This window comes from Epinephelus fuscoguttatus, linkage group LG16 (genome assembly GCF_011397635.1).
Source record: "Epinephelus fuscoguttatus linkage group LG16, E.fuscoguttatus.final_Chr_v1".
In the NCBI taxonomy this organism is placed as follows: domain Eukaryota; kingdom Metazoa; phylum Chordata; class Actinopteri; order Perciformes; family Serranidae; genus Epinephelus; species Epinephelus fuscoguttatus.
In genome coordinates this window covers 20,697,080-20,707,715 of record NC_064767.1, presented here as the reverse complement: position 1 = coordinate 20,707,715, position 10,636 = coordinate 20,697,080, and positions in this window count along the sequence as shown.

The following is a 10,636-nucleotide window of genomic DNA, read 5'->3' as shown; positions in this document are numbered from 1 at the left end:
CTTCCTGAACGTCTTCTCTCTCAAAGCTCTAAAACAGGCCAGGAAGTCACCATGAGGCATTTCCTGCATGCTTTACATCACCTTGAAGCAGGGGTCACTGGGAACAGTGGAAGCATGCTCTTCCTAACAACAGTGTCCTCTGTGTGTTCTTGCATGTATGCATATCTCTGTGTTATAGTGAGAACATGTGTTACTTTATGTATCTGTCTTTAATGAAGCTCATATGCTGCACACGTCTTTGATGTCACATTACCACGGAGGCTTTCAGGCTCTGCTTCTTTGGTTCAAAGCTCCGGTCATTTAGATCCTGGTTTAATATAGTTAGTGGCGGCCTGGATGTTAATTTGGTGACAGGTGACACATCACAGAGCGGGGTACACCTTGATGTTGGTGAAGTCTGCCATTCAGCTGATGGTGTCTGATTTAAGCTGCAGTTAGAGAACAGGTCCAAAGAGCCTGGTGCACATAAACTGAGTGCAAAACAATGTTGTTCTATGAGGTACGTCAAATATTGTATACTGATATCATTCATAAAACTGTATCATTCAAAATGAACGAGTTGTCAATAAAGTTAAGCAGATAAGTTGTTGTTTTTTTAATCTTATTTCTTTTTAAATTTTGAGATTACTGCAATGTAGTGAGACTGAGTCTATTTTTGACCTTAAAACAGTAATTGTCAAAACAACCTCACCACAAGGTCCTGTAAATGATCAACTGTTTTCTATATAAAGTGCCAAAAAAGTGAAAAAATACCGAGCAATTTCCCAGAGTCCAAGGTGATGCCTTCAAAGTGCTTGTTTTTCTGACCAGCAGTCTAACATCTGATAATTTAGAAATATACAAATTGGACATTTTTAGCATGTCAAGGGATGCCAGTGTCCAGTGAAATATCTTAGTATGTATTACCATGAAACATTAATTAATTCATTCATTTTCCGTAACCACTTATCCTGTTATGGGCCATGGGGGGGCTGGAGCGTGTCCCAGCTGACACTGGGCGAGAGGCGGGGACTATCACCTACATGTCTTTGGACTGTGGGAGGAAGCTGGAGTACCTGGAGGAAACCGACGCTGACATGGGGAGAACATGCAAACTCCACACAGAAGGGCTCCCCTACCCCGGGGTTCAAACCAGGGACCTTCTTGCTGTGAGGTGACAATGCACCACCATGCTGCCCCTAGACGATAAATGTTAATCATGTGTCGATCCCTTAACATTTCATGAATTGGCAGTGTCAAGTCAAAATTTACCTTCTGACCGAATACAATACAAATGACACTCCCATAGGCTTTACATGTACTTTACATTTGTTAGCAACTGTTAGCATGCTAGCACGCTAAACTAAGATGGTGGACATAAGAATCTTTATTGTCATTGTACAAGTACAATGAAATTGTAAGCATCCCTGTTCATTGCAAAAACAAAAGCAAACTATCTTAACTAAGCATAAATTAAATCCTATATACAAGGTTAAAAGAGAATTTCTAATAAACAGAGGTTATTTAAAAGGGGCATACCCTTCAGTGTTCATTTATTATCACAACAGCCCAGGGATATGTGCTGTTTTTCAGTCTGTTTGTTTTATCTTTTATTGTCCTGTACCGTCTACCTGAGGGTAACAGTTGGAACAGGTGATGTGCTGGGTGGGATGTGTCCTTCAGGATGCTGCAGGCTTTTCTCTGGCAGAGAGACCTGTACAGCTCCTCTAAGGAGAGGAGGACAGAGCCGATTTCTGTGCTGTGTTGATGACCCTCTGGAGTGTTGTCTTTTGTTGAGCAGTGCTGCTGGCAAACCACACTGTGATGTCAGTACACTTTCAACAGAGCATCTGTAGAAGGACACCAGCAGCTCCTTGGATAGGGCGTTGTTTTTCAGGACAATCATAGACATAATACACATCAACCAGCTAAGGTGGTAGGGTATATATTTTTAGTATAAGTTAAGACCATAGTCCTGGAGTCAACACCGGGAATGGGGGGGATCATATCTGGTGGAGAGGCTGGGGGCTCCCTCCAGAAAAAATTCAAAAACTAAAAAATGAACAAAGAATAGTAGAAAATGAAAGCTAATTTGTACAAATATGCAACAGCTTTGACTGTCTACATAAATTACACATGTAGTGCACTGTAAATGAATGAATGACACTTTACATGACACATTCACTGACAAATATAATCCAATAAAGACATTGCATACACCCGTTAGCCATGCTCTGCTGGGGTAGCCTTTGGCAACACTACTTGGACAAACCACATGTTGAACTGCAGTACGCTGTAACACTAGAAGTGGTAATGAACCAGATTATGATTACATTTACTAATGATTGTTTCAGACAGCAGTGCATGGTTTCTTGTCACAGAATGGCCTGTTTTTAAATCAATATATTGTGGAGGAGAGAATATATTAGCACATTTGGAAATTAGGGGAGATGTGTCTCCTCTAATATATGTTAGAATTACTGCCTTAGAGTAGGGACAACCGCTTTCCCTGTTTAAACTGTGCCTCAGTACAGCCTTACAGAGCTCCTAGCATGACTGTAGACTCTTTATCTTGTTGCGTGATAAATAACTTAATCAATTATCAGGATTACTGGCAATTCATTCAGTCACTCAACTAGTAGTTGAATACTTGTTATAGGACTGCTATTATCTCTGTGCTATTTTGTCTGTTCAGCCTCCATTTAAAGCTGTGAGAAATCTATCACATGGGAACACAGAAAGCTATTCAGTAACAAAAAGAGACTGTTATGTCTTTACGGGTGTCAGTGTTTGATCAGAGTCGGTTGCACCTGTGAACTCAGCCGTGTGTGCATGGCTAGCGCACAGACTGTGGAAGAAAGAAGAGACTAAACCAACCAACCCTCCTGCACTCTCACACAACCTCAAAGTGCAGCTGTAGACATCTCTCACATGACTGCGATCTTCAGCATGTCCACAGGGTCTTTGTGTGTGTGTGTGTGTGTGTGTGTGTATGGTTCACGAGGATGTGGGTGTAAACCATCACTCACCACTACACAGTGCTCAAAGTAACTCTAAATCTTTCTTTTCTCCTTTTCTCTTTGGTAGAGTGTCTTTTAAAAAGCTCAGAGTATAAAAGCAGCCCCCCCCCCCTCCTCTGAGAACTAAGTGCTTTGTTGGAGTCACTCTCGGTCCTAGACTTATTAAAACAACATGACTCAATTATAATCCAGACTTAAGTAATCATGTTTTATGGCAAAACCACTATCATTATGTTTGTCTGGCTGCCTACTGACTCTGAAGTGAGTCGCTCCTGCAGGTTTCACTTAAGATGTGCATTGATTTGTGCTCCGAAGCGCTCGAGCGTGCATACATTACTGTCTTAAATGTCAATACACACAGAGGAGACTGAACACAAACCAGCCTGGTCCTCCTTTGATCTCGGCTGCCTGCGATGGCAGAGTGCTGAAATAATGAAACTGTAATAACAGAGTACCAGGACTGATGCCGGGACATGTTCACTCAGGCATAAAGATTAAAAAAAACTCTGACATGGATAAAAAAAAGAGCTTAACAAGCAAGGATGATGAAGGAATTACATTTTGGATCCAAGAAAATACGTTGACATCAGCACCCCTGGCCGAGTTTCATCTGCATGTTTTAAGAGTCTATCTTCTCCTTCCTAAAGGGTTAGTTCCACAATACCACAGTTAACACAGCGTCACAAGATCGCCATCATCTTTGTCTGGGGGAAAATATACATTATTACACTGTAATGAAATGGGTGGAGCAGCCATAAGTATGATTTGACTGGTTTGGTTGACACTCCTGTCTGTCTTTATGTGAGCCCTCATGATGGCCGACAGACACTTTTTCCATAGCAATTCCTCAACAGGTATCTAATATAAAATGGCATCTTAGATATTTGGTTGTGTTAGCGTACAACTGGCCACACAGCAGCCCTTTGGCATCCTGGCATGTTGATCTCACGAGAAAAACGATCTTAATTTCCTGAGTATTTGCATCACAACCAAAGACCGGGGGCCGGTTACACAAAACACCTTAAGTTAAGATTTTCCTTCAAGTCCTTGTTAAGGTTTCATCAAAATAAAATCAGTTGCACAAAACACCCTTAAATCTTCTCCTTAAGTTTTCCTTAAAATGTTCACTTCGGTATTTATGGTTTTCTCCTTGTCTTGGTCTTGTAGTCAAGGAATCTCTAGACCATTGCACAAAAGACCTTAGCAACCAAAGCAAGGCAAAATAAAACTTAAGGTACCTCTGACTCTGGGGCCAGGTGAAAAAACACCTTAAGTTAAGATTTTCCTTGATGTCCTCGTTGAGGTCATCAAGGAAAATCTTAAGGAAAATCTAAGGTTTCCTTAAAATGCTCACTTCATTATTTATGATTTTTTTTCCTTATCTTGATCTTATAGGCCTACCTAAGGAATCCCTAGACCATTGCACAAAGACCTTAGCAACCAAAGCAAGGTTAAAATAACCCAAACACTTAAGGTCCCTCTGACTCTATCTTAACTGCAACATGACTGAGTTTATGGTGATAAATGAAAAAAATCTAACACACACCGATAAGAGTGTTCTGCAACCAGGAGAACCCGATGGATACACTTTTGATTTTACGCTATAGATTTAACTCTGAATTATTTTTCTTCCTACAATTGTTTTCTGTTTTCTGGTATTTGGGGATCAAATTGACCTTTTAGTATGTGCTTTCTATAATTGTATTCCTCCAGTAGTATAATCTTTTCCTCCTTTGACCAGTATGTTTTCTTGTCTTCTTTTCTTCTGCCATTTTTTCAGTATCATGTCTGTTTTGATGTCTGTTATTGTGAGACAATAAGAGGCATCACAAGCGTGAGTCCAGGAAAACAAACCATGGAAACTATTACCGCTGTAAAATCTCTTTCAACACAGTAAATGAGGTAATGTTTTTCCTTAACTAAGTAAACCTTTTGAGGGATTCTGTGCAACTGTGAAAGGAGAAATAAAGGCTTTAGTGTCATACTTAAGGAGAAAACTTAAGGTGTTTTGTGCAACCGGTTCCAGATGTTGACTTTGTGAATTCCAGAAATGACGCTTATTGACTTATTTGAATTTACTTATTTAAATGAGAAGACCTCTCTCATGATAGCTGGGAAGTGGTTAGCTTCACGTTAAGATGGAAGCAGGGGAACAGCCTGATTCTTGCGTCTATAATGTTTACTAGCACATTGTTTCTTGTTTGTTTAATCTGGAGAGAGCCAGGTTATCTGTTCTCCCATGCCTCCAGTGTTTATGCTAAGCTAAGCTAATGCATCCCTGCTGTAGCTCCATAGTTAACGCAAAGGCATGAGAATGGTAGGCCCACTGATCTTTTTATTTAACGCTCAGAAATGAGGCGTATTTACTGAATTGTTTTTTTCTTTAAAGTCTTATTCATTACAAAACTGTAGTAAATATGACCTTATGTGTCCAGTAAATCTACGCCTGCTGCAAGTCACTGCTTAGCTTAGCTTAGCTTAGCATAAAGACCAGAAACCGGGGGAAACAGCCAGCCTGCCTAGCTCCCTGGATGGATAATGAGACAATGGGTCCCTGGGCAAAGATTTGCAAAAGGCCCCACCACCTCTCCTACACAGGAGCAAGAGACGCAGGCTTTGTTGTGGTTTTGCCTCTTCTTTTTGTCGTTTGTGTCTCTTTGTAATCGTAACAAATCTTTTTGTGATTTGGGTGTCTCTTTGTAGTGGTTTTGTGTCTCATCAGGGTCATTTTGCATCTTTTTTTGGTCATTTTGAGTCTCTCCCTGGTTGTTGTGCAGATTAAACGAACAAAATGTTACATATAAGTGAAATATAAGCAGGTGGTTTAAACAAGCAAATATGTGTGTTGATGACAAAACGGCATGTCCAACTAAATACACAGTATAAATCATATCTGTGTGGCCTAATTTCTTTCATGTTTAAATTCTCATGTCCTTTCTAGAGAACCATTTTGACAGATAACTGAACAAATGACCTACACCTCACCCTCCGATGACCTCTGACCTCCAACATACGAAGCTGCGCTGACCCTCTCTGTTGCGACTCAGATTTAAATTCCTCAGTGTCTTCTTAACCCTAGCAAAGAGGTGATACACCCCCTAAAACATGTTAGATTTAAGAGGGTGGAGGTTTTAGTGATGCAGAAATTATGCCACATACCTACTGGCTCATGTGTAGGAGTTGCTGTTGAGGTTTAGGGATGATTTGGGTCATATTTATTCTTGGCATGGAGGTAAAAGGGAAGCCTTCTGGGGGTTTTTAGTCAGAAAATGTCCCGAGAGCCAAGATCTTATAGCAAGACCAGATGTTTTTGTATGTCGAAGCTCAAACTTTAGGTTCAGGATTGTGGTTCACTGAAATTATCATATTGAAAATACACACTGTGATCACGTCAAGGTTGTCGGCCCTTCAGAGACACCTGATACTGCTTTGAAACTGCTTCATGCATAGAAGAGGGAGAGATATGTATGCTAATTGAAAATCAAGGGCCGGAGTGCAGAGTTTCATGTAATTATGGTAACTTGGTGAACTTTGCTTCTTGATAATCAGTCCCACCAGCAGACTAAACATTCGGAAGAAAGAGCCCTCAGAATTGAAGTGCGGGTCAGGCTTGTGGGTCAAGTCCCATTGTCCGCGTTCAGATAAAACAAAGTGTGTGCCAATATTTTTATCTGGAGGAAGTCAACAGTATCAAACAATGAGAGCATTTCTGCAAACTTCCATGTAATGCAAACAGGGATAAAATGTTTATGTGTGTTGAGACATGTGTCTGTAACACCACACATGCCAAAACTCACTGTATGATTGGTCAAATAAATCTGGACAGCAACAAAATCTTGAGCTTTTATTGTAAGGGTAAAGGTTAATCCTTTAACAAGCAGTCTCCTATTCTGTTTCCTAAACTCTACATCTCCTGTACTTGTGACACAGGCGGATCATGAGACAATGGGCCCCTGGGCACACATATGCAAAAGGCCGCACCTCTCCTACACAGGAACAGGACACACAGACTTTGTCGTGGTTTTGCCTTGTTTTTTTGTCCTTGCATTGAGTGTCTTTATAATTGTTACGCGTGTTTTTGTGTTTTTTATTTGTCTTTGTGGAGATTTTGTGCTCCCTTGTGGTTGTTTTTGTCTCTTTGCAGTTGTTTTGTGTCTTCTTTTTTTGTGTCATTTTGTGTCTCTGAAGTTTATTCATTTATTTTTTTTGTCTCTTTGTAGTCATTGTGTGCTTCTTTGTGGTTTCTTTGCACCTCTTTGTGATGTTTTGTGTCTCTTTGAGACTCTTTGTGTCTCATTTTATCTCCCTAAGATGTATATTTGTGTCTTTTTTGGTTGTTTTTTGACACTGTGAGGTATTTTTGTGTCTCTTCATGGTATATTTGTGTGTATCTTTGTCGCTTTATGATTATTTGTAGTTGTTTTGTGTCTCTTTGCAGTTCCTTTGCATCTCTTTGAGATCATTTTGAGTCTCTTTGAGGTACACTTGTGTCTGTCTTAGCAGTTTTGTCTCTTCATAATCATTTTATGTCTCTTTGTAGTTCCTTAGCATCTCATTGTGGTTCTTTTTTGTCTCTTTGTGGTAATTTTGTGTCTCTTTGAGGTTTAATCATGTCTTTTCTCAGATGTTTTGTGTCATCTAAAGATCATTCTGTGTCCCTATGACGTATATTTGTGTATTTCTTGGTTGCTTCGTGCCTTGTTTTGTCGTCATTTTGTGTCTCTGTGAGGTGTATTATTATGTCTTTTTTGTCTGTTTTGTCTCTTCGTAGTCATTTTGTGTCTCTTTGTAGTTCTTTTGCATCTCTTTGAGTCTCCATCTTGCCAGTGTTTGTTAATTTGACTGACATTTTTCAGGTGAAGGCCAGGAGAACCCTGACACTTTTGGCCTGAGCCCAGTTGGCCCGTTCAGTAATCAATCCATATGTGCAGATTCGTAATGTCCCCTGTTAGAGTCTGGTTGGGGACCTTTGTTGCATCTCTCTCCTATTAGCTCTACAACAAAAGCATAAAATGCTCCGAAAAGAAAGTACCACCTCTTGTTCGTGTCTGAGACAGTCTCTCCACCAGCATCTGTGTGAAGGCTTGTGAGCAGCTATGTTATTAGCTATGAGACAGCACAGATTAGCTGGAAAAGTGAAAGTAATGGCTCCATAGCGCTGCCACAGATCAAAAACTCCACAGGCTACCTAAGGTTGGAAAAAAATCATCTTATTTCACATTGTCTAAAAGTATCTGTCAAATCAGCTTGTTTCAGTTCCTCATTGGATCTACAGCGAAAATAGTGAAATATCTAAACCAAAGATGTCTCTATGGCTGCACTGTTCCATTAAATGGAAATATTTTATAGTATCAACCTATTCACATTTCCCCAGATTCTGCCGGACAGATTTAACATCTCTGGAAACTTTGGGATCTTCTCTGGAACTGACATAAAGTTTTGTGGGCTTGAGCAAAGTCTGGCTGCACAGCGTGCGTCTGTAATGATTGTGAAAGTTGGCCTGAGCTGGCAATGTTTAAAATTATTATCAAAAGCTTTAAAAAATAATAAGCCACAAAGAATCTCTTCAACTCAGAGGAGTTGAATCTTTAATCCCACATAGAATCTTTGCAAGTTTTCTCTTCTGCTCTCCAACTTCTCTCGACTCTGCTTCCCCGGGACGGACTGCACATAATTCATCCTGTGTAGGCTGAGGTGATGTATTCTTTTCATGTACAGAGGAAGCGCAATATCCTGTTCCCGCACAGACTCTAATACCACACTGAGGCAGACTGGCCCCCGGCCTCTCAGGGGCCTGAGTGCTCCTGAAACTAAAGCCACTGGCTCTCTGAGACTCTGATATATGAGGTGTCTGTCTGTCTGTGCTTCAGCCTGCCTGTTACAGTGTCAGTAAAAGCAGGGACTAATGGGGTCCCTCTTTTGAGAGCACAGATGGGACTGGTTCTCATTTTAGTGGCAAACTTTCCCTGAGGCTCATACACTTTTATTGAGCCAACATTTTCTCTTAAGCCATTGTTGTGAAATACAGTATTTTAACTTTCTACAATCCAAGGGAATACAATTTTCTCATGAGGTCCCTGCTTACAACACAAAACAAATTGACTGTGGCGTCTGTGTTAAATGATTTGTGTGTGGCAGCAATACGCTATAATGGGACTTGTGATGGAAACAGATATTTTATGAAATAATGTGAAATCACTCAACAAAAACTACTTTCAAGGTTTGTTGGCATCTCAGCCGGCTTGGTTCTCCTTTGATGGTGATTCATGTATATAAGGTTTTCTGTGCTGGAAGTATTTTACAAGCCCTCCATGTTGCTGGTCCTAATTTAGACCTTTGCTTTTTTATGGACGATCTTGGTGCATGTTGTTTTGCAACTGGCAAGATACTTGATACTTTGCTGTTATCCAAGTAAGTTCATTTTGACATCAAATCGGCTTTTAGAAACATCAATTTTTGTTCGACGGAAAAGAAAAACTAATACAAAACAAAGGTGAATAAGGGACTTTAAATCAAAATAGGCTTTACTTCTATCTCATGAGTGCAGTGGTGGAAAGTGCCGACTCAAAAACTGTACTTAAGCACAGTTTTTAGATACTTGTACTTTCGAGAATTTCTATTTTGTGCAACTTGATTGTACTACACTACAGTTTAGAGGCGAATATTGTACTTTTTACGCCACTACATTTATCTGACAGCTTTAGTTACAGTCACTTTACAAATGTATAAATAAATAAAATAGTTACAATCAGGCAATCTGGACACCTGGCACAGATATGCAAAAGCCCCCCTCATCTCTCCTATGAAGACACATACTTAATAGTTGTTCAGTCTCATTTTGTGTCATTGTTTTGCATCTTTGTGTAACTGGTTGTGTCTCTTTGAGGTACTTTCATGTCTTTCTGTGGTCATTTTGAAACTCTGGTCAGTCCCCCCCCTTAGCCTGTGCCCTTAGTTATAATCAGTGGCGTAAGGTAGTTATGATCGGTGCACGCTGCTGTGCACACATCGTCTTGTCACATGATCAGAGACTTGACACTGGATAACATCAACATACAGATTACCCTGCAATCATCACTGCACATCTGTATATAACAAAAAATACCAAAGAAAACAAGAAATTAAGAAATCATTAATTTAATTTTACAATTTTAATGGTTGATTGACAGTTATAGTATAAGCATACAATGTTGTTATAAATGCTTTTGACTGTTTTGCAAATAAAGAAAAAGTAAACATGATGGAGATGGGTATTCCTTTTTCAAGGGCATATATAGCAAATGGCACTGTTTTTAATTTAATGAGTGTTCTTCTTTAACAACAGGCATGTTGTCGGGGTGGCATTAACTCATAAGGGTCCCATCTCCATCCAACATGTTTTCCAACATTTTGTTGGCGGGCCCACTCTCTCTATGGGCCCCCCTCCTCATGGGCCCCCTTGCAACTGCACTGCCTGTACTTTATGCCTCTGGTTATAATGTATTATTATAGATCAAACTACGTGGCTGTATACAAATAATTAAAATTAGCTCCACCTTTACCAGCTGCAACATTAAAGTAATGGACACATGAATGCATCACTAACTATAATCCAATATCATTCTGGGACAGCCATTCTGCATAATCAGTACTTTTAC